This window comes from Salminus brasiliensis, chromosome 1 (genome assembly GCF_030463535.1).
Source record: "Salminus brasiliensis chromosome 1, fSalBra1.hap2, whole genome shotgun sequence".
NCBI lineage: Eukaryota > Metazoa > Chordata > Actinopteri > Characiformes > Bryconidae > Salminus > Salminus brasiliensis.
Genome location: NC_132878.1, coordinates 57,376,391 through 57,396,769, shown reverse-complemented (window position 1 = coordinate 57,396,769; position 20,379 = coordinate 57,376,391). Strand labels below are relative to the sequence as shown.

At 43.1% G+C, this 20,379-nt stretch overlaps 1 protein-coding gene across 1 annotated transcript in view; it reads left to right on the top strand.

The window, feature by feature from the left end:
- Positions 1–17,140: 17,140 nt before the first annotated feature.
- Positions 17,141–20,379, top strand: part of daam1b (dishevelled associated activator of morphogenesis 1b) — an 83,473-nt gene continuing 80,234 nt past the window's right edge. Inside the window, exon 1 of the mRNA XM_072682849.1 lies at positions 17,141–17,245. The gene's annotated coding sequence lies outside the window, so the exon portion shown is untranslated. The remainder of the gene's footprint in view (positions 17,246–20,379) is intronic.

Sequence of the window (20,379 nt, the reverse complement as noted above, 5' to 3'; positions counted from 1 at the left end):
TGAGCTTCTGAATGTGTGTGTGTTTTTATAGTGCTGGTAACGAACTTTATTTCTGGCTAATTAAAGAACTTCGGGGTTAAAACACTAAATCTCTTTAATAAAAGGTTTAGCGAATAACTTCATAAGGTGTATTACAGCATTAAAGACCATTACACCTTACAGTACTGTGGATCTCAACCAGTGCAGGTTGAGACACCATACTTTTAAACTATGTAAACTACACAATAATAATGTACGACTCCATATTAATATGGTAAGCCATATTGTGAACTAAGAAACTACAGGAGTTTGGGAACCCTTTCGAATTTTCTATATTTCTGTATAACTTTGACCTAAATCTTCCGATTTTCCAACAAGGAGAACCAAATCAAACAAATGAGACACAAGTCATTTATTTATTGAGAAATTCTGTTATTGCAGATCTGTGAGTGGCGAAAGTATGTGAACCTTTAGAATTAGCAGACAATCTGGAAGGTGGAATCAGTCAGGTGTTTTCAATCAATGGGATGACAATCGCGTGTGATTGGACGCCCTGTTTTATTAGAAGAACAGAGGCCAAAGTCTGGTCTTCACAACAAATGTGTTGTGGAAGTGTTTCATGGCATGAACACAGAGTTCTAAAGACTTCAGAGGAAGAGCTGGAGATGGATTTCACAGGTTTAGGTTCCACCAACCCACAGTCAGATAGATAGTATACAAATGGAGGAAACTCTAGACCATTATTAGCCTCCTCAGGAGTGGTGGACCAACAAAGATCAAGCCAAGAGCAAGGCGTGGGATAGTCTGCAAGGTCTCAAAGGAACCCAAGGTGACTTTTAATCAACTGAAGTCTTACCTTGGCTAATGTTAATGTTCATGAGTCCGCCATCAGGAGAACACTGAACAGCAGTGGTGTGCATGGCAGGGTTTTAGGGAGAAAGCTGCTGTTCTCCAAGAACAACATTGCTGCCCATCTGCAGTTTGCTAAAGATCACATGGACGACCAGAAGGCTACTGGAACTTAGCTTTGTGGATGAATGAGACCACAATAGATGTTTTTGGGTTTAAATGAGAAGTGTTCTGTTTGAAGAAAGGTTAACACTGCTTGCCAGCATAAAAACCGTATCCCATCTGTGAAACACTGTGGTGGTAGTATCATGGTTTGGGCCTGTTTTGCTGCATCTGGGCCAGGAGGTTTGCCATAATTAATGGAACAATGAATGGAAAGGAAAATCTCTAGGGATCGGTCTATGAGCTGAATCTAAAGAAAACATGGGTCACGCAGCAAGATAATGACCCTAAGCACACTCACATTATTCTACCAGAGAAGGGGTAAAAAAGAACGAAGTTAATTTAATCCAAATAGAAATAATGTGTAGGGACCTGAAATAAGCAGTTCACTGAAGAAAACCCACCAACATAACGAGCTGAAGCTTTTTTTGTTCTGTGAAATGGGCCACAATTCCTCCAAGCCGACATGCAGGACTAATCAACAGTTACCAGAAACATTGTTGCAGTTATTGCACACCAGATCACACCAGATACTGAAAGCAAAGGTTCACATATTTTTGCCACTGACAAATATGTAATATTGGATTATATTTCTCAACAAATAAATTACCACATTTAATTTTTTTTTTTTTGTCTCATTTGTTTGACCTCTCTACTTTAAGGAAACTCAGATGTTTGAGGTCAAATTTATAGAGAAGGCTTCACAAACTTTTAGGCACCAGTGTATGAACCAAAACTGATCATATGACCATTTTCTAACCACATTTCTAACTGAAGAATTCCCTCAGTTTTGGCACGGGGCTGGAGGTTGATGGAGCACAAGCAGCACTTTTGTTTCAGTTGTACTTTTGCTCTGTGGCCACCAGGTGTAGCTGTTCAGCAGTATTTCACATTCCCGTCAGCCTTCGCTTTGCTTTAAGCAGTATGGCTGTGGGGGTTTTGCTGTTATCTTCAAACCGCATCACTACTTTTCTCATTTGTTATATGTTATGAGCTGTTTTTCAGTATTACAATTTACAGCCAGTAGGTGTCCCAGTTTCCACATCCATCAGTTTCAGTTTAAGCACCACTTAAGCAGAACAGTTTTCCATACTATAGTACAGGTAAGCCCACTAAACTGCCTGACAGTATGGATCAGATATAAATAGGGCATTAATGCCCAGCAAAATACTGATGAAATGATATTTTAGAAATGGCATTTAAACTAAATAGATGTGTGTTATAAGTGTTTTAGTACTGTGTGCCTGTAGCATGATTTCTGCTTTTGTCAAAAAAAAAAATGCTACTGATGACTGTGAGACTGAAAGTACAGTGGGAAATTAAGGACTTTTTCACCTCATAAAATATTTAGTGTCTCTCAGGGGTAAACGGCACTTCTACACGTGGGTGCTGGTTTGCTGTAGGCCAGGCCTCAGGCAGTGCTCACACACAGGGAACACCCAGGGCGGAGAATAGCCGAACCTGTTAACAACACGCCCTGGGGATGTGGCTGTTATTCTGCCCTTTCTTTTAGATCAGAGGAAGAGGCAAGTATCCTACATTTTGAGGCCCATTTAAACGACAGTGGTGTGGGTTTGTTTGTGATTTTTGTTTATTTTGTGCAGAGCGGCTGGTGGGACGGCGGATCCGCTGAGTACAGCCACAGCGAGCGCAGTGTTGTTAGTCTACTGACTGACTGCATCTGTAGCTGCCCTCAGGCCCACCTCGGAGGTTTGTACCTGGGTTTTTGGGGCTTGTAAATATGGCGTGATTTTTGCTGAAGCGGTTCTGGGACACCCTGGGATCCATCCATCCATCCATCCATCCTTCTTTCTTTCTTTCTTTCTTTCTTTCTTTCTTTCAGTTGCCAACAGAGAGCCATTATATTTAATTACATCAAAAAAAAGAAAGAGTATAATCTCTAATATAGGATCGTTACCACGCTCTCCCCAAAGCAATCCCAAATAAGGACCTCCTCTCGTTTCCATGATTCAGGGCACCTGAGACTGTGGCTTCCTAAGCCCGGTCCACAGCCTGGTAGCTAGCTAGGTGCCGTGAAGTGAAGTAGCCCCGTCAACCACGACGGTCAGTGCGGCCCATGGTCTGCTCTAAGGGGAACCGGCAGATTTGCTTGCTCCATGTTGTTCCCCATTTGTTACTTTCTTGGTATTGTTTTATTTTGTCCACAGCGCGGATTCGTGTTTCATTTCAGCTACCTTCCTGCCCTGCCCTGCCTTTGGTTCTCCTTGTCCCCTCGGAGCACTCGGCGCTCAGTCGGCCCGGGTCTCCATGGGTCCTGGCTGTTCCTCCCAGTTCTCCCGTTTTGCCCAGTCCTGCCTCAGTTGTCACCAGTTTGTTTTCCAGTTCTGGCCACTAGGTTGCTGCCCCCCTCGGTTGTCCTGTGTTTGTGTTTACCCTGTTATATTTTTAATATAAAAAGTTTTCATCATTCCGTCCCTGCAAGTGTTTCCCCGTTTACTGCCACGTTTAGCCAGCATGAATACAAATCTGAGAATTAACTAGCTGAGTAATGTCTTTTTATCTGATATAGCACATATCGATTGTTTTCACGTCTGGATGACAGTAAAAATAAACCTGATTATTTTGACACGGTGGGCAAGTTTCCCACTGTCACATAGCTACGAGTTTTCTGGCGACGTTCACATGCCCTCATCTCCTAAACACCATGTTTCAACATGGATGAAGGCAATACATTTAAAAACTCGTCCCAATCGTCCATTTATCTGTCTTTCCCATCTTTGTGGAGAGTAAACCAACACCAGAGCCTCTTTACACAGAGCCTTGGCTCAGATATCATGAGGCAGGCAGCGTCCGGTGTGTGTGAGACCCTCAGGTTAGCTGCTGGGCTAATGTCTGACGGCCTTACACGCCTACTTCACCTGAACTTCTTAACCCAGCGTCCTCTCCACAAAATGACAAGAGCAGACGTTTGGGTGGATGTTTTACATGTAGCGCCTTCACCCGTATTCGCAGGTCCTCCTCTTTGGAGATGGTGGCCAACAATGCCTGTAAAAAACAGCCATTGTGTAAAACAGTGTTTCAATGCTCTGAACAGTGTTGGGTTAGCATAGCTAGCTCTAGCTACTTCACAATCAGGGTCCGCAGCAGTGCCCTACATCAGCCCGCCCTTACTCAGAGTACTTTAGCACTACAGCCATTAACCGTTTGATACGAAATGACCGGCTATTTTACACAAAGCAGAAAAAAAACTAACTGCTGAAAGTAGTCGAGGTGAAATACGCTGGACCTGTGTTTATAAAAGGCACAATGAATGATACTGTGTCCCAGATTATCAGCCCGACTGCATGATTTGACCTTAACTACACCTGTTCAAAACACGAGCTGGCCTTTTTTATGTCTCCATGTTAAAGGGATATTTCATTCATTCGTTTAAAACCTCTGTGTTCCTGTAGATGTATAGCTAGTCCATTGCCCAAGCCGTGTTCGGTGCATGCAGTAGGACGTTTATCGCTGGAGCTACAAGGCCAATGTTATAGACGTCTCTCAAAAATGTTCATGAGCTGTTTAAATCATTTAAATATTATTTTTCATGTATTTACATTTAATGAAGCTGCAGACAGCCTTTTATTTATTAATAACTGGCTATATTGATTTCAGGGATGTTAATTTAATAGGGTTATCAGTGGTAGACCTTGGAGAGGGAAGCAGCCATCGTGAATTATTGAGAGGGTTACCAGCACCGTCTGAAGGCAGTCAGTTAGTAGGCCTGCTCGGGGCTGGTCTACGCTGGTCTTGCCTCATGAAAGTCCTACCCATTCATTCATTCATTCATTCAATCAATCAATTCAAATGTATGTATAAAGGCTTTTCACAATGAATGTTGTCTCTGATTGAGAGAAAAAAACCTTGAGAGGAACTAAAACTCAGAAGGGGAACCCATCCTCCTCAGATTGACACCGCATTGCACAAAATTAGGAAAATAGGAAAGAAACAATCAAACAAAACTGAATTAAGAGACAAATCTGCCGTCAAGCCATGAAATATGAAAACGTGAGTGATGATAAAGTCCGTGCAATTCAACAGTCAGAAGCATAGTCATGCAGTGAGGTGAGGCTGAATCAATGCAAGGCCCCAGAACAGGACAGCAGGCAGCAGGGTAGTGGAGAGCCAGGTCTGGCGGCAACGGGTTGGAACTGTTGGAACTGGGCATCTCATTACAATGGAGAGAAAGAGGAAAGTCCTGCGTCTTCCTTTAACTGCTTCCTGTGGTGTCTTAATTCGAGGAATGTCCATTAGCTTGCTAGCGACAAACCTGCATGCAAGTGCACTATAATCAAATCTGTTTAGTGAGCATCTGTGCTTGGAAATCAGAATGAAAACAGCCATATGTCGGGTGAAACCATAACCCCAGTGGCTTTTACTTGTAGTTAAAAGCCTGGCTCTGCACACCACCACTGGTAAGTGCCTTATTGGAGCAGGACGAGGCAGATGCGTCCTGTGTGATCTCAGGAGAGAGTGGAGAGCCGTCAGGCAGAGCAAGTGACAGCTGGAGAGCAGGACAGGAGCTCCACGTCCAGCAACCCAAGCACCAGCAGCTCGCCAGATGGGTCCATCTCCAACAGCTTCACATTTACCATTTAGTGCTTTATTTGTGGATTGGGATTTGAATTTAGATTCAAAGTGTTTAATGAAGTAATCAAATGTACACCCATTTCTCCCTCAGCCCAATCGTGGTTGAACAGCTAGCTCCTGTTCTGATCTGACTCTTTCATGAAGGTCATATTTGGGTATAGCTTTAGAATTTGCATCATCTGGGCTTTTCTAACAATAGTTGTGAATAAGACACAGCCCAACTAGGTACTTCTCCTGAAACAGTTTTATTCTAAAAGATCTAAAGTGGTCATGTGTGAACCTCAGAAACAATACATTCAAAAAAGCATATATGCAGTCCATGTACATTTGATACTTCTTGCATTCCATTCATTGTTGTGCTTCTTTTGGCAGTGGCCTATAGATCCGCTGGCTCTTGGCCTACACTGCAGAGGCCATTAGAGAGGGGTTGATGTTTCCAGGCCGTGCACTGCTGCTGCTGCTGCTGCTGCTGCTGCTGCCATCCCTGTCTGTGTGCTGCCTCAGGGCCAGGCAGGGCCTCAGAAGTGGGCCACAGCAGGTCTCTGGGGTTATGGGGCAGCTGGAGAAGGGAGCAGTGGCTTTGTTGTCCTCTTCTCAGGCCATCGATCACCCTGCCTCCCAACTGACGCCCATTACACCATCAGTGATTGAGCCCTCTCACCAGGGGTCCGCACTCAGGGACGTGGGCCCTAGGCTGAAAACCATTAAAGACTTTAGCGTGCAGCAATCACACAAGCAGCCTTTCAGGCTAGCTTTCATCCTAGCCAGAAGCCACTGATAAAAGCGGACAGAGGGAAGCTTTGCCGGTATGATTGAGTGGACAGATTCTGTTTAACTGACAGACCTGTGTAAATGGAGTGAGCATAGAAAAGGGGGTGAGCATAGGAGGAAAACTGACAAGAAGCAGATCCACCCCATACACACACATACCCACTGCTCCTTTCCTCCTCTGGCTTGCATACATGACATCTCAGCCAATCAGAGAACTAGTGGTGTTGCTCTGCTTTCCAAAAGCTCTTACGTTTGGTCAAGGGGTCAGTATGAGTGGGATCAAACTGGGGATGCACCTAACAAAACCCTTTTAGACTGTATGTTCGAAACTATCCAGATCACTACTTTTAATTAGCGTATTCAGCTACTTTAAGGTGCGGTTGCTGACACAGAGACAGACATTTAGGTGCGCACACACATAGCTTATGTAATCTCCATAGAAAAGCATTGCTAATAGAAAGACATGCTCTGGAATGGCCACAAATGAGCCTGCATTTCTCTTTCCCTAAGACAAGTGTTAGGTAAAGGGGTATAAATCCCCCCTGAATTGGGATATAGAGCTGTGGAGTGTGGATATGTGTTCTCTGGAGTGATGGAGCTCGATCCAATATGTATGTCCAATGTGTTTGTGACCCAGAACTAATCATGCAACAATAATACAGAACCTTACTAATGTTATTGTGGCTGAATGCAATGCCTTTCCCAGAATTGACTCTATGTCGCTGTGCTCTATGATAGGGATCTCAAACATACGCCCCACATAGGTTCTTCATGTTCTTAATGGCGATGACTGTATCATTATAAAGAGCTTATACTGTCGGCCAATCACAGTCGAGCCAAGACATCTGAAAAGACGTTTATTTTTAAGTTAACATTATCGGAACCCAATTGACCACGCTCACTTGGTTGAGGCAAGGAAGGGGAACTCGAGAAATTTGGGCTGGAGTTCTGGGGGGCTGCAAGCTAATGGGACCCGAAGCCAGACCCCGCTTGCCAAGCAGAGGTTGAGCATAATTTGGACCATCAGGAGGAGCCGGGGAGGTGGTGAGGTGCGGATTTTGGGCGTGGTCCTTCTTCCAAACGTTTAGTTATTACATAACTTCAGGAAATTTGACCCTTTACTCAAATCAAAAATACACTGAGCAGTTTCAATTGTGTAAAGCCATGCTTCACAATCCTGGTCCTGATGTACCCTAGTCCCGCACAGTACAATGTAAGGTGGGGCTTGTTAATGAGCTAATATGGGGAATCAGGTTGGGTGAAGAATCGACTATGCAGAGCAGAGAGAGTCCAGGACCAGGACTAGGAACCTATGCTGAACAGAGAATAGCGCTGTGTGAAACCATATGGACTCATGGAATCATTCTGTCCAAAACCTGTGAAAATGTGTGGCATTAAAAGCTATGGCATTCAAAATATGTTGAATGTCGAGAACATCCACCTATCCAGTCATCTTCTTCCTGGTCAGGGTCATGGTGGAACATCGTATTACTATTCATTCTTAATAAGTCTCTATTGACTGTCCATCTGTCATCACGCATCAGCTTGGTTCCAACCTGAATTTTCACTTTCACTATGCTTTAAAACCAAAATTTCCAGTGAGTTACACAAATAGCCTCTGAACAAGTCTTACCTATATCTTTTCATATTACCTAAATAAACTATGAGGCAGCTTGACCTAATGGCAAAAAAAGAGAAAAGGCTGGTGCGTCCAGTAAGTGCTCTTCTATGGCCATCGCTGGGATCAATACACTTTTCCCATTATAAGCAGAAGCTCAGCAGCAATGGACTGAAGCAATATAGCAGTGATTGCCAAATTCTGGGTCATGACTCTCCATCTTGTGGTGCATTCTGTAGCAACACTGCTATGCAGCTGTAGAATGCTCTGTAGCAAAGACATGAACCAGTATTGGCCGAGATTCCTTGGGGAAGCGATTGTCTTGCGCAAGCGTAAAAAAACTTTAATGTAAAGCCTGGCTGCTAATCAGACGGCTTGCTCTTGTCTTGTCTATTGCGTGTGAAGCTCAGTTTCGTGTATTTGGAGCCCTGGAGGCCCTGTAGCACAGTGAGGAGCAGAGCAACTCTTTCATTAGCACATCTTTAACAAGAGTACAGTAGAAGTGAATGGGCTACTGTGGGTCTTTTATGGCAAAGTAGAGACAGCTTGTCTGTCCTTCCTTTAATAGATAAAGCATATGCCAGTGATCGTTCCAGCAACATCACAAACATTTGATATGATAAGTATCATTCTTTACCATAATTCATATGGTTGTGGCTGTTCATCAGATTCTAGGGGGCCAAGCACTACAACAGAGTGTCACGACAGCCCCCCAGACGTTATCCGCGCACAGCCATCTCATGGCACTCACGTGGCCGGTCAGGAGAGGACAGCATGTGATAATGTGACAGGATGAATCCAGACCTTCAGAGAACAATAGAAGCCAGTTATCCAATCAGTGACCTGCCCTCAGGCCTTCATTTTCAATTTACTCTGGATGAACACCAATATGATGAGTATCATTGGGGTTTTTTGTTTTATATGAATGTCTTGCTGCTGGTCACATGGCTTCCCACATGATGAGTATCTGGAATAACAAATAAAGTCCAATGTGGCTGAAGACCTTTTACATTAGACATGGACTACTGATTAGAGCTGGGCAATATGACAATATTTATTGTTATTAGGATGAATGAGCTCTCTTTTGTGTTCTCTCTCTACTATATGGACAAAAGTATTCGGACACCTACACAAGATTGTGAGACATCCCATTCTAAATCCAAAGGCATTAATATGCAGTTGGTCCCCCCCCTTTGCAGCTCTAACAGCAGGTCTGGAACTCTGCAGTTATTGAGAGTGTTGGAGACTTTTATGCACTACATGCCTCAGCACTTGGCGACCCCGCTCTGTAACTTTAAGTGGTCTGCCACTTCATGGCTGAGTTGCTGTGGTTCCTAAATGCTTCCACTTTTTAATAATACCTCTCACAGTGATGGTGGAATATCTAGGAGGGAAGAAACATCACCAATAAACTGGTTGTAACAGTGGCATCCTATTACAGGTCCATGCATGGAATTTAGTAGAACCACCCATTCTTTTACTAATGTGTGTAAAAGGCAGACTGCATGGCTAGGGGCTTGATTTTCTACAGATGTGGAAACAAGACTGAACAAAACACCTGAATTCAATGCTTAAGGGGTGTGTTGCAATACAGTAGGGAGTTTGCCCTGTGTTTTGCAGCAGTAACAGCTTCTAATCTTCTACTTTATGTGTGGGAACATTTCATGAAATGATTTGATTGCATTTAGCCACAGGAGCATTAGTGGGCCTGACCACTACAGCACAATTCTCCACAGCCCAGTGTTGTTGTTTTTCATATACCTATATATCCCTGATGTTTTTCACTGGGCTCGGTGACTTTAGGCCCTATTTGCGGCTGCTCCAGATACCAGCTGTGTATGTGCATTTGAGTGGCTAGAATGGGTGCACCTCTAAATTCAAGCTAAATTCACTCATTTAAAAGGGTGTCTGGATACTTTTGAGCATAGAGTGTATCACTGCCCTTTGACTATGGAGGAACTTGAGTTCACACTCACTGTCAGTGTTTTTTCTGGCATGAACAGATATAACACTGTTAATACAAGACACACTGGTCTGCAACAGAGCCTCAAATGACTGTTCCATACAGTGCTGTATATCATATCCACTAGGCCCCTTCTGTGTTTACTCTACTGGGAGGTTATTATGGCAACAGGGCCGCTGTCTTGGAGATCAGGACTGACAAGCCAGACACCTCCTCTCACCTTTAAGCCAACAGAGCAAACCGAGCCTGCACAATGAAGATTGGAGGCTTTCTAGCGTCGACCTAGCATTTAATATATTCTTTATCACGTTATGTAGTATTCCGTAGTGCAGTATCCCGGCATTCCTCAGCCAAATCGGTTTCACAGATTTAAACATTTTTGTATCATCCATCAATGTTCTCGCACTACAGTCAGCACACATTATACAATATATTTATAGCAATTGGGAAACAAAATTCTTATTACAGCTATTTAGCAGAAATGCAGGTTCTCTGGATTCCTTCGGCATTTGGCACGCAGCAAGGACAATAAAAACAAACAAGACCTTCAAGATACATTATCAGAACACAAAGAAATTTTCTTACAAAGACTATCGAGACCAGATGTAGGCAGTTCTGATGCTGGAGCGCCGGATTCCTGCACAGTTTTGTGCTGTTCCTGCTCGAGCTCACCTGTTAATTGCCTTCATCAGACCCTGGGTGGGCAACAGGAGCTGGAGTCCAATGCAGTTCGATGATTTTCCTGCTGGTTCAGACCTACTGAACCTGGCAATAAATAAGTCAGTTGAGCTGGAAAAGCTCAACACTGTGCAGGAATCTGGCCCTGCCTATCTCTCATTTAGACCATCTATTAAGATGCAGTAATGGTTCAATTCCTCCTTTGGTCAGGGTAGCCCCTGAAAGTGCCATTTCTGAGCACAATGATGTTTTTGCTCTTCTTTCCATTGCAAAAAGTGCCTTTTTACATGTTTCTGTCTGAGAAGTTGTCCTTGATTTTGCATCGCATTGAGATCAGCACCTGCTTCTGACTCCTTCACACCGCTGAGAAATGCAGGCAATGGCTGAAGAAGGCAGAAGCTGGCCTTTGATCTCTCAGGAAGGCAGGTGATCTGTTGCACAGATGTGCGTGCCCGAGCGATCCTGCTGACAGACGTGTGGCCGCCAGCTGACCACATCAGCTCCAAACAAACAAAGCAGCATTCTGCAGGACAAGCCATGTTTACTCAAATGTGCTTTGGGAACAGAATTTAGATGAAGATAAAGGCATGGCCAAGTCTTCAAACATCCTGGAGGTGTCAACTTGAACATTCTCCAGATAAACAATCCAGTTCTTCCAGTATCTGCACTCTTTGACATAACGTTACCAAAAACAGATATTTGGGGTGATTGCGTAGAAGCTTACAAAGAATGGTTCCTTAAAAAAAAAAAGCTGCTCCTATCTTCATATGATAAAGGCATGTGGAAGTCGTTTACATGAAACTGCTTTGATGTAGCCATGCCTTAGTCTGTCGGTCTGTCATATATATATATATATATCGTTCATATTTGGGATTGAAATGGGCTGTATTAGGAGGTGGTCCTGAAAGTAGAGGACAGGTGGGTTTTCGCTTCTAGGCTGTATCAGCCTCAAGGGAACCCTTGCAGGTCCCTTTAAAAGCAGGTAGGCCTCATCCCTGCACTGTTTATTAAATTCCACAGCAGGAGGAGGAAAACACAGCTGCTTAGCAGTTTGGCCGAGCTGATGAGAGAAGGTTGACACGAAAATGTCCTCTACATACAACTGTGAAAGCAGTTTATTGGTCCCAACTCTTCGAGACAACATTCTCTTCCTGAAATTAACAGGTAATCAGTGCATTGAAACCATATGACATCCATCCGTTCCTCCAACGTAGGCCCTCTGCACCCTACTAAACTCTTCACATATGATAAACAGCTGTTTGACAGTAACATAACCTCTCCCAATCCATTGTTCTCACTGGACTGCTTGTGTGCTCCACAAATTGTAAATCCAGCCCCATCTTTTTTTTTTTCACTGCAGCGAGGAGGCCAGAAATCTGCTCACGTTGATTGATGACAGAGCCTGACACACCTGCATATGCATACACATGCTTGCTGACTGACACCCAGCTAGATTTTTTTGCAGACTCCGTTCGTCCGTTTACATAAGATGCACTTTACACTTTGCAGAATGATTTAAACTTCTGTATATGATGAAGCTTGAAGCCCCAGGGTGGGTTTTGTGACCCCACCTCAACTGTAGGAGGCCTAGGTAGAGCAATAAACATGATTAGAGTGAACCAATAAAGTCACTTTATTAAAACTACACATCACACATGAAAGGGAACTGCTGTGATAGCTAGTACTGTGGAAGAAGTAAACCATGGGGTTTCGATTCGCAACCTGCGTTATTGTCTGTCCTGGTGTTCCTGTAAAACGTCATCAGTTGTAGCCCAAGTACTGTTCCATTAAGAGTTTACATTCAGCCAAGTACAGTCCAAACATCTGAATGACTCGTTCCACTCGTGTTATCCGGGATGCATCACGACATAACTTGTGTGGACATGGCATAGCCAGATATTCCTGAATGCATTACACACCACACTGCTGTTCCAGCTTCCTCCCATCCTGAGGAGTTTGTACTCAAGTCAAACTTGCCAAGTCTCTACCACCAAACCAGTCCAAACCTGGCATAATTTCCCCAGAGAACCCACCGCCCAAGTCACACTTGCCAATAATCAAAAATACCTGGGGTGGTCCCACTCTTCAGCTAAACACCTACATAACATATCAATGCACTGCTTACCCAGTTTAAACCCAAAGTTGCACAATCAAGCCTGTCTTGTCAAAACCGAAGCAGAATGTGCTAGCAAAGTATACCAGACAAACACATTACCAACACAAGATATGCCATTTCCTGTAAAACTAAGTTGGGAGTGTACTAGTAAAGTGCATGCACTAAAGCACACTCCAAACCCAGAGGTTATCTTTCATAAACAAAGCACCCAGAACTCCAAAATCAAGTAATATAAAATTAAAGCACATACAGGTAACATACCTACACTAAAACAGCCACTCAGCAGCACATGCACAAGAACACTCCTTCCCCAGCAACCATTTCAGCATCAGCTTTTAAATGATTTAGCCCCGCCCCCATCCCACTAGCTTGGCTCTCATTGGCCAGCTGATTACAACCTGAATACATGGGGCAAGATCTCAAAACATTGTGCATAGTTTTGCTACAGGTTTGGGTTGAAGACCTGTTTCACCAAAACTGTGCAAATCAGTATGTGGTGGTATTCTAAGGGAACGTTCTCCTACATTTAATCGGGGCTGAATCAGCCCTGGGATCACTGTGTAGGGAGAGAGAGAGATACACACACACACACAGGCTACAAATGTAACCTGTAAATCATGACTAGGAATTTTAGACTAAATCAATGTCTGGAAAACTGAACCATAGCTGAGAGACTCAAGGCAACAAGGTTAAGGGTGAACTTCAAGTCTGTCTATATAATTGAATCATTCACATGTACAGAAAGTCATTGAGAGGGGGTTTGTTATGAAAGGCTCATTTCTGGAGAGTACCAAATCAGAGTGATTCACAGTGGTGGTGATAGAAACTAGACGCCTAAAGTGTTAAATGGCTGACAGAAAGTTATCATACAAAAATACTTTAATGAATATGTGGCCTGTTCCCTGTGACCTTGTTTTACAATAATATTGATATTTGGAGGCTTTGGCTTAAAACCACAAACATAGCCAATCATGGTGAAGAGGTACATTAAGGGCATCACCTTATGATGCCCTTATGATGCCCTATATGTATGATTCGATTTGTCTATCTTTATGACTTAACTATGTAGAAATGCTAAAACACTGTGATATTCCCCTTTATTATATTTCCAAGGAACTGATGCTTAAGTATATACAGCATTACCATTGTAATTATTTTAATTCAATGGAAGAAAATAAATCCTGTCCTCTGTAACTCTACACTCCTGCTATTTGTTGTCTTCATTAGAATTATACATGTCTGAATGAATGAATTCTTTCCAATATAGGTCAACAAAACACGCTTCTATTTGCATCCCTTATGTCTTGTCGTCCATAAGGGCAGGCCTCCATGGGTTTCCTCATTAGATTCAGCCCCACCATGTTAAATGGAGACAGGATGCTCCAAACTGCAGGATGTCTCTAGAGCTGGGAACTGTCAGAGCAGTGCTTAAGGTTACATTATTTATACCATGGCCTCTCTGTACCAGAAACTTCTAGGGATTGGTTGTAGTATGTCAGGCCCCTTTACAGCATCCATAGCATCACATTAAGCCAGGAAAGGCCCCGGCCTGCTCCTCTCTGAGGGGAAAACACCACATCATGATAAGTCTCCAGATGAATGTTCTCCCCTCTCTAATTCAATGTGGAGAAGAAGAAAGCTGGAGCAGAGGGAAAGGACACTCCCACTGAAGTGAGCTAATCTCATTGCTATGAAACAGCCTGCAAAACAAGAGAGACGTAACTCAATAAGAAATAACATAAAGAGCCTATTGACTCTCTGACCTTCCCTGAGGCTCAGGCATTAATGTGCTCTTTTTAGAAAAGAGAAGACAAAAAATGACGTGACAAGTAGACTGCACTGTAGTCCCCAGACTTAAATTCACATTCGCAGATGGGATGCTAATAGTTAACATCTTAGGAAGTGAATGCTGACAGGAGTCAGAACTAGTAGTAGTATGGCCAACGTAATCAAGAGGATAAAAATGTCATATTTAGCTTAATTTAAAATGACCAGATGTCTATTTTTTAAATGTAAAAGGCTCACAAACCTCTAAAGTTACTTGTCAATATGTAGTCAGCATCATGGCCACATTAGAAAATTGATCAAGTAAATTCACCTTTTTTCCTTTGTTTTCCTCTTTTATTGTTTTATAAAGGGAATCATGGTCCTCCTCATTCCCACACACACACTGGATAAAGGATGCACTGTACGTCATGAAACTTGAAAAAATGAACTACACTCTAAATGGATCTATAACTAATTATTACAAAGCATGGGGGTCCTTTTAACACATATAGCTGATGTAGAGCTCCAGGATCATCAAGATACCAATGAATCATTTTAAAAGTGGCCTTTCCCAATTTTGTCCTTCCTGCCTCATTTTGCTTCTTTGTATGTGTACTGAAGACACTAATAACCACCGATTTATAGTGTTAAAATATTTTACTTGTAATGTAGTGTATTTATATTGGTTGCATATCTTAAACCAATAAATAAAAAAAAAATAAAAAAAACAATAAAAATAAATAAATAAATGGAATCATGATCAACATAATTTGGCTTAATTTTTCTTTTTCTTTTTTTTTTTTTTTACAAAAATAAAAAAAAAAACTTTTTAATGTCAAAGTGAAAATGGATTTCTACAAAGTCAATGTCAATTATATAAAATAAAAACATATATTGTAAAATTTGTGATAGATATTTCCCTTTGAAGTCCATCGGGCAGTTGGTGTGGGTAGTCTCACAGATCTCCTGAGTGCAGTGAATGTGTCTCAAGTGATTGTAGTATAAAGACACCTGTCTGGAAGGCCCAGTCACTGGTTAATCAGTATTCCAGGCTACAAAAACACCATGAAGACAAAAGAACACTCCGCACAACTCAGAGAAAAGCTTATTAAAGAGTAAAAGTAAAAAAAAAAATCCAAGTCACTGACCATCCCCTGAAGTTCAGTTAAGTACACCAGGCCGTCCTCATACACTAATTGTGAGCACACCAGTCCTTTGGAGCTCTGTTGAATTAGGTCAGTCACTTTAAAGGAGGTAAGATTTAACCTCCAAAGAGGGGAAAACGTTTTCTAGACAGTTTTTTTGTAAACAAAATAATTTAATATGTTTTGTCTTTTTGGAACAGGTTCCCTGGAATTACGAGATTGTTGCCACACTATGTATAATTAGACCTTCAACAGATTGAAAATCACTGTGATGCTCTACTGATGTGTAACAGAGAGAATAGCATGTCTACTGGTGCTACTCCATGGTTGGCACGCTGCTAACTGCACTGTAACTATGGAGAAGCGGGCAGGACGACGCTCAATAGAACTTTGTAACACTGCAGAGTCATATTTGTGCGTATTTCTGCAGTATTACTCTGCTGTCTCTGCCCACATGATTTTTTCATCGTCAGTGGCGGTTCTGTATCGCTCAGCTTGTCCAGAAATACATGTCCTTTAGGTGCGGCTCACAGTGCAAAACCCACTTCCTGGGTATAGGGGAAGCTCAGGAGCAGGAAACGCCAATTCCTCATAATGCTCCTCATAATGTGGACTCAATATGAGAGGTGCATCATTCATACTGAGCAGGCTCATTGAAGTAGCATTGGGCAGAAGTAAGTGGACTAAGATGTCATTGCTCTTTTATAAGCAGCTACTAGAAACTGTAGTCTGTACTACTAAAGTGACCATTTGACAAATCTTGCTAGTTTGTTTAGGGGCCAATTTGTTGAGGTTACCAGTTTTATGGCGTCAGTTCAGTGTGCAGCAGTAGTTTGCAATCTATCTTAGTTAGTTTAAGACCTTGCGATCTGGATTACTGCAGTTTGAAAATCCCATTGATTTGTGTCAAAGAAATCCAGCTTCAAGTTCCTAAAATGGGCATGATGACGAGCACAGAATGACAACACTACAACTTTAGTAGTCCATCAGCTAAGGTTGATCCGATACTTAATAGAATACTATTAATCTATTTGAGAATCCCTCCTTACTCTAACATATTAATAGTACATTTTTAAAGCAATAAACTATAATCTGTAATGTCTATATGAAACATAATGTATCCTTAATGCTGAAATAGTGAATAAGGTAGGACAGGGACTACTTTTCCTTCCGCCCCGTCCTCTGCTGCCCATACGCACTAGCACAAATACCATGTGCATCATTGTGGATGTTCAAGAGTTGTGTTATTTCACTTCACTATAATAAAAAAAAACGTGTCAGTTTATTAAAATATTATTTTGATATCAACTACACTGTCCGGCTATGTATTAGTCATACCGAGTCAATTTACCGATCCCTGTCCTGAGCTAGCAGCACACAAGTGCAGGAAAGCAGATCCATGCGACACGTCCTGCGTTTCTCCTTTGTCACTACATCTCCCAGAAGGCACCAGCGAGCGAGCATGCGCGGTGGAGCTCTGCGTGGTGAAAGGGGATGATGTCAACTCTCATTCGGCTTCGTTCAATGCCGAGGTGAGCCGGCCGGACTTCCACGCACAGCGAAAACACTGCAAAAGCTGAGAGAAAGATGGAGCAGCGACCGAGGTAGGTCCCGGTATGCTGCAGTGGGCTGTTTTATGGGGTGAGCGGGGCGAGTGTTTATGTGTCGGTGTAGTTCAGCCCCTCGTGTTTAGATATAGCTTCCAGTGCGGGTAGTGTCTTAAACGCTGCTGCTTGGATAAGAGCATCAGCCTCGGGGACAGGTCTTGTTGACAGTGTGTGTGTGTGTGTGTGTGTGTGTGTGTGTGTGTGTGTGTGTGTGTGTGTGTGTTCATGGGGTTTTGGCTTTGGACGCCGCCAGGAGCCGTGGGCTCAGAGACAAACAGCGTTAATTTTACATAAGGGGTGAAACAGCAGTAGCCTTCTCATAGACCTCCCATACAGGCGCACGGAGGCAGCTGCTGGTGAGGCAGACATTCAGCTTCTCATTCATTTGAACGTGTTGGTGTAACTACTGCATGTCGTTGCTCTTCAGTAAAGCACCACCGAAAGCAAAGCACTGAGATTGCTTTAGATCTGTGTGTATCTGCCGCTTGGGTCCTAGTTAAGCGTTAACCTAACGACGACACACAGGGTGAGCTTAGTGTATCTGGGCATGCTTTCAGCAGAGCGTTATTAGTTTGCCCTCGGTAGCCATCTGCCATCTTCTCCTGTGGTTATATAGAACATGCAGCAAATCCCTGCTGGCTCACAAGGATATAAGCACGACTGAAGCCCAGTTGTGGTGGTCTGTCCTCATTTTCAGTGCTAAATTAGATAGTGGCCTTAAATTTAGATGCAGAGTTTTGCTGTTGTTCTTTTCCAGCAGCATTCAGCGGTTCTCTGAATTGGGTTCTTTGAGAGGATAAAGCTTCAAGTAGATGCTGAACGAAAGCTGAATACCTTAAGAGCCACTGTAGACCCTTGGCACACTGGCCGATGAGTGATGGGCCTGGCCCCTCCACTAATCCACCTGTGCATGGATTCACTGGAGCACTTGCTTTATTAGTAACTGTTAAAAATGCAAAGTCTCAAATGACGCTCCAATCACGTATTGGCTGAAGTTGGAGATGAGGAAAAGGCTGAGATGATGTTTGTGGTGTCCCAAAAACATTGTGTTGCATATGACTCCTTGTTCAGTACACTGTTCGAAACAGGACCTGGGCATCGTCCAGCCCACTCTGGTCAGTTTACACATGTGCTGGCTCACTCCTTCCATCTCTAATCCTGTAGAAAGAATGTGCTGTACAGAGTTTACTGAAAGGCACCATCGACAGGCCCTCAGAGCGATTAAGTTCTGATGAGTAATGTTCTCACAATAAGCTCTTCCCACTGGGCCTTGTGGAAGGACCCTTTCATTGACCAATGCCACCATGAAGCTGCAGTCTCTTTCGGGTTCTCCCGGTGCTTCACATTCACACAAATTCCACGCCTTCCAAACCGTTTGGCCGCACAGCGTGTGCTTGCTGCTCGCTGGGGTGAAATCGGATTTTCCATGCCGTGCTCTAACGTGGAGATATCCCTGATACGCAGCATCCTGCCTGGTGGTCTGGCCAACTCCTACTCCCTCAGTTACTCAGAACACTGCTAGTGGGAGACTGTACCAGTGCATAGGCCTGTGCCAGCAGTCGCCCCCCCCTCCCTTCTTTTCCCTGAGGCCTTATCTGCCAGAGTGCTGTGTTTTGTGAGGAGGCGGCATTCCTTCAGTCGAAGAGCGCTCAGATCTCTCACTCCCTGAGCTAACAGAAAGAGTCCTCTAATTAGTAAGAGGAACACTGTGATAACATGATGGGGACGTCTTTGGAAAGCCCTAGAACAAGCTGTGTAATTCAGACAAAATGTTAAGCATTGCAGATGCATTGCTGCATGTTGTGATGCGCCTTGAAGTCCATTTTACAGACGAATTGGTGCTTCAGTAATGGGACATGGTTAAAGACTCCTCTACATTCAAATAGAATTTTAGTAGAGTAAATAATAAATACCATGGTTCATTAAAATGTGCAGAAACATATCATCTTAGACCGGAATTGGTCAGGATGATTCTCATGGCATGCAGTGATTTCCATTAGTTAGTGGGATATGCAGTAATACTTGAAAACAAATCGGGCACATGTTTTGATTGTCCTGATATTTTAAAATATGTGACGTGTTCACTGAAGAATGGACAGGTGTCTCTGAAGTACTGTGTTAAGACATCTACACTGTATCCATGTAACAGCATTTATAACTAGAGATGTCTTGATCTGATCCAGTGAATCAGAATCAGGCTGTTCCAGGTATATTTGAATGGATCGGGTATCACTATTTTGATCCTGATTTCCCGTTTCGGTGTTTTTGTTGTTTACCAGAGCTCCATCTGGTACCTTCAAGGCTCCATCAACAGACATTATTGCCCAGCCCAGGCACTGGGGTGCGTTCTCAGAAGTGAAATAAAATCCATACTTTTATAAAGAAACTGTTACTAACAACAGAGTGAATTTACCTCCGTATTAAATAGCAGCGCATCTAAACGGTGTGGCTGTATCGTTTATATAAAGTACAAAGTGTCAAATCTGATCTGTATCAGCTGATACTCAACATTAAGAGATTCCTATTCGATCGAGGGGGCTTGCAAAGGCCTTTATCACAATGGTCAAACAATTATTAATTATTAAATGCCTAATACAATTGCTTATTTTGGACACTGAAAAAAGGGGGTTGCCAACGGCCCTCACTATGGCCACTGTTGATGTCATGTGCCGCCTTCGTCCCGCCTCCCAGCTCTAGTCTCATTAGTACAACTGATATAGTCATGGATGCAGTGATGGCACAAAAAAAGGAAATGACGCTAGAGCACAAACTATTACACAGTTGTCCCATGAGGAACATTCACTAAACATGTGACCGTTGATTAATCTTTAAGTAGACATAGAGCTCATTGAGGAATGTACATATGTGTGGTGTTTTTTAAAGGGGGAGGCACAGCTAGTTCGCTGACCTCATTTGAACCCCACTCAATGAGTTTCAGTAGACAGAATCCAGTGAAGGCTTCGATTATAGATTCTGGAGCCCTGCAGCTTTAATTGCTTCATTGACCTTCCTTTTCATCACCGTAGTCAGCATTTTCCCCACTGTTCATAATGAACACTCACTAATCACACAACGGCTACTTTGGGAAATGGAGAGAGAGCGAGAGCGCACGAGAGAGAGAGAGAAAGGGC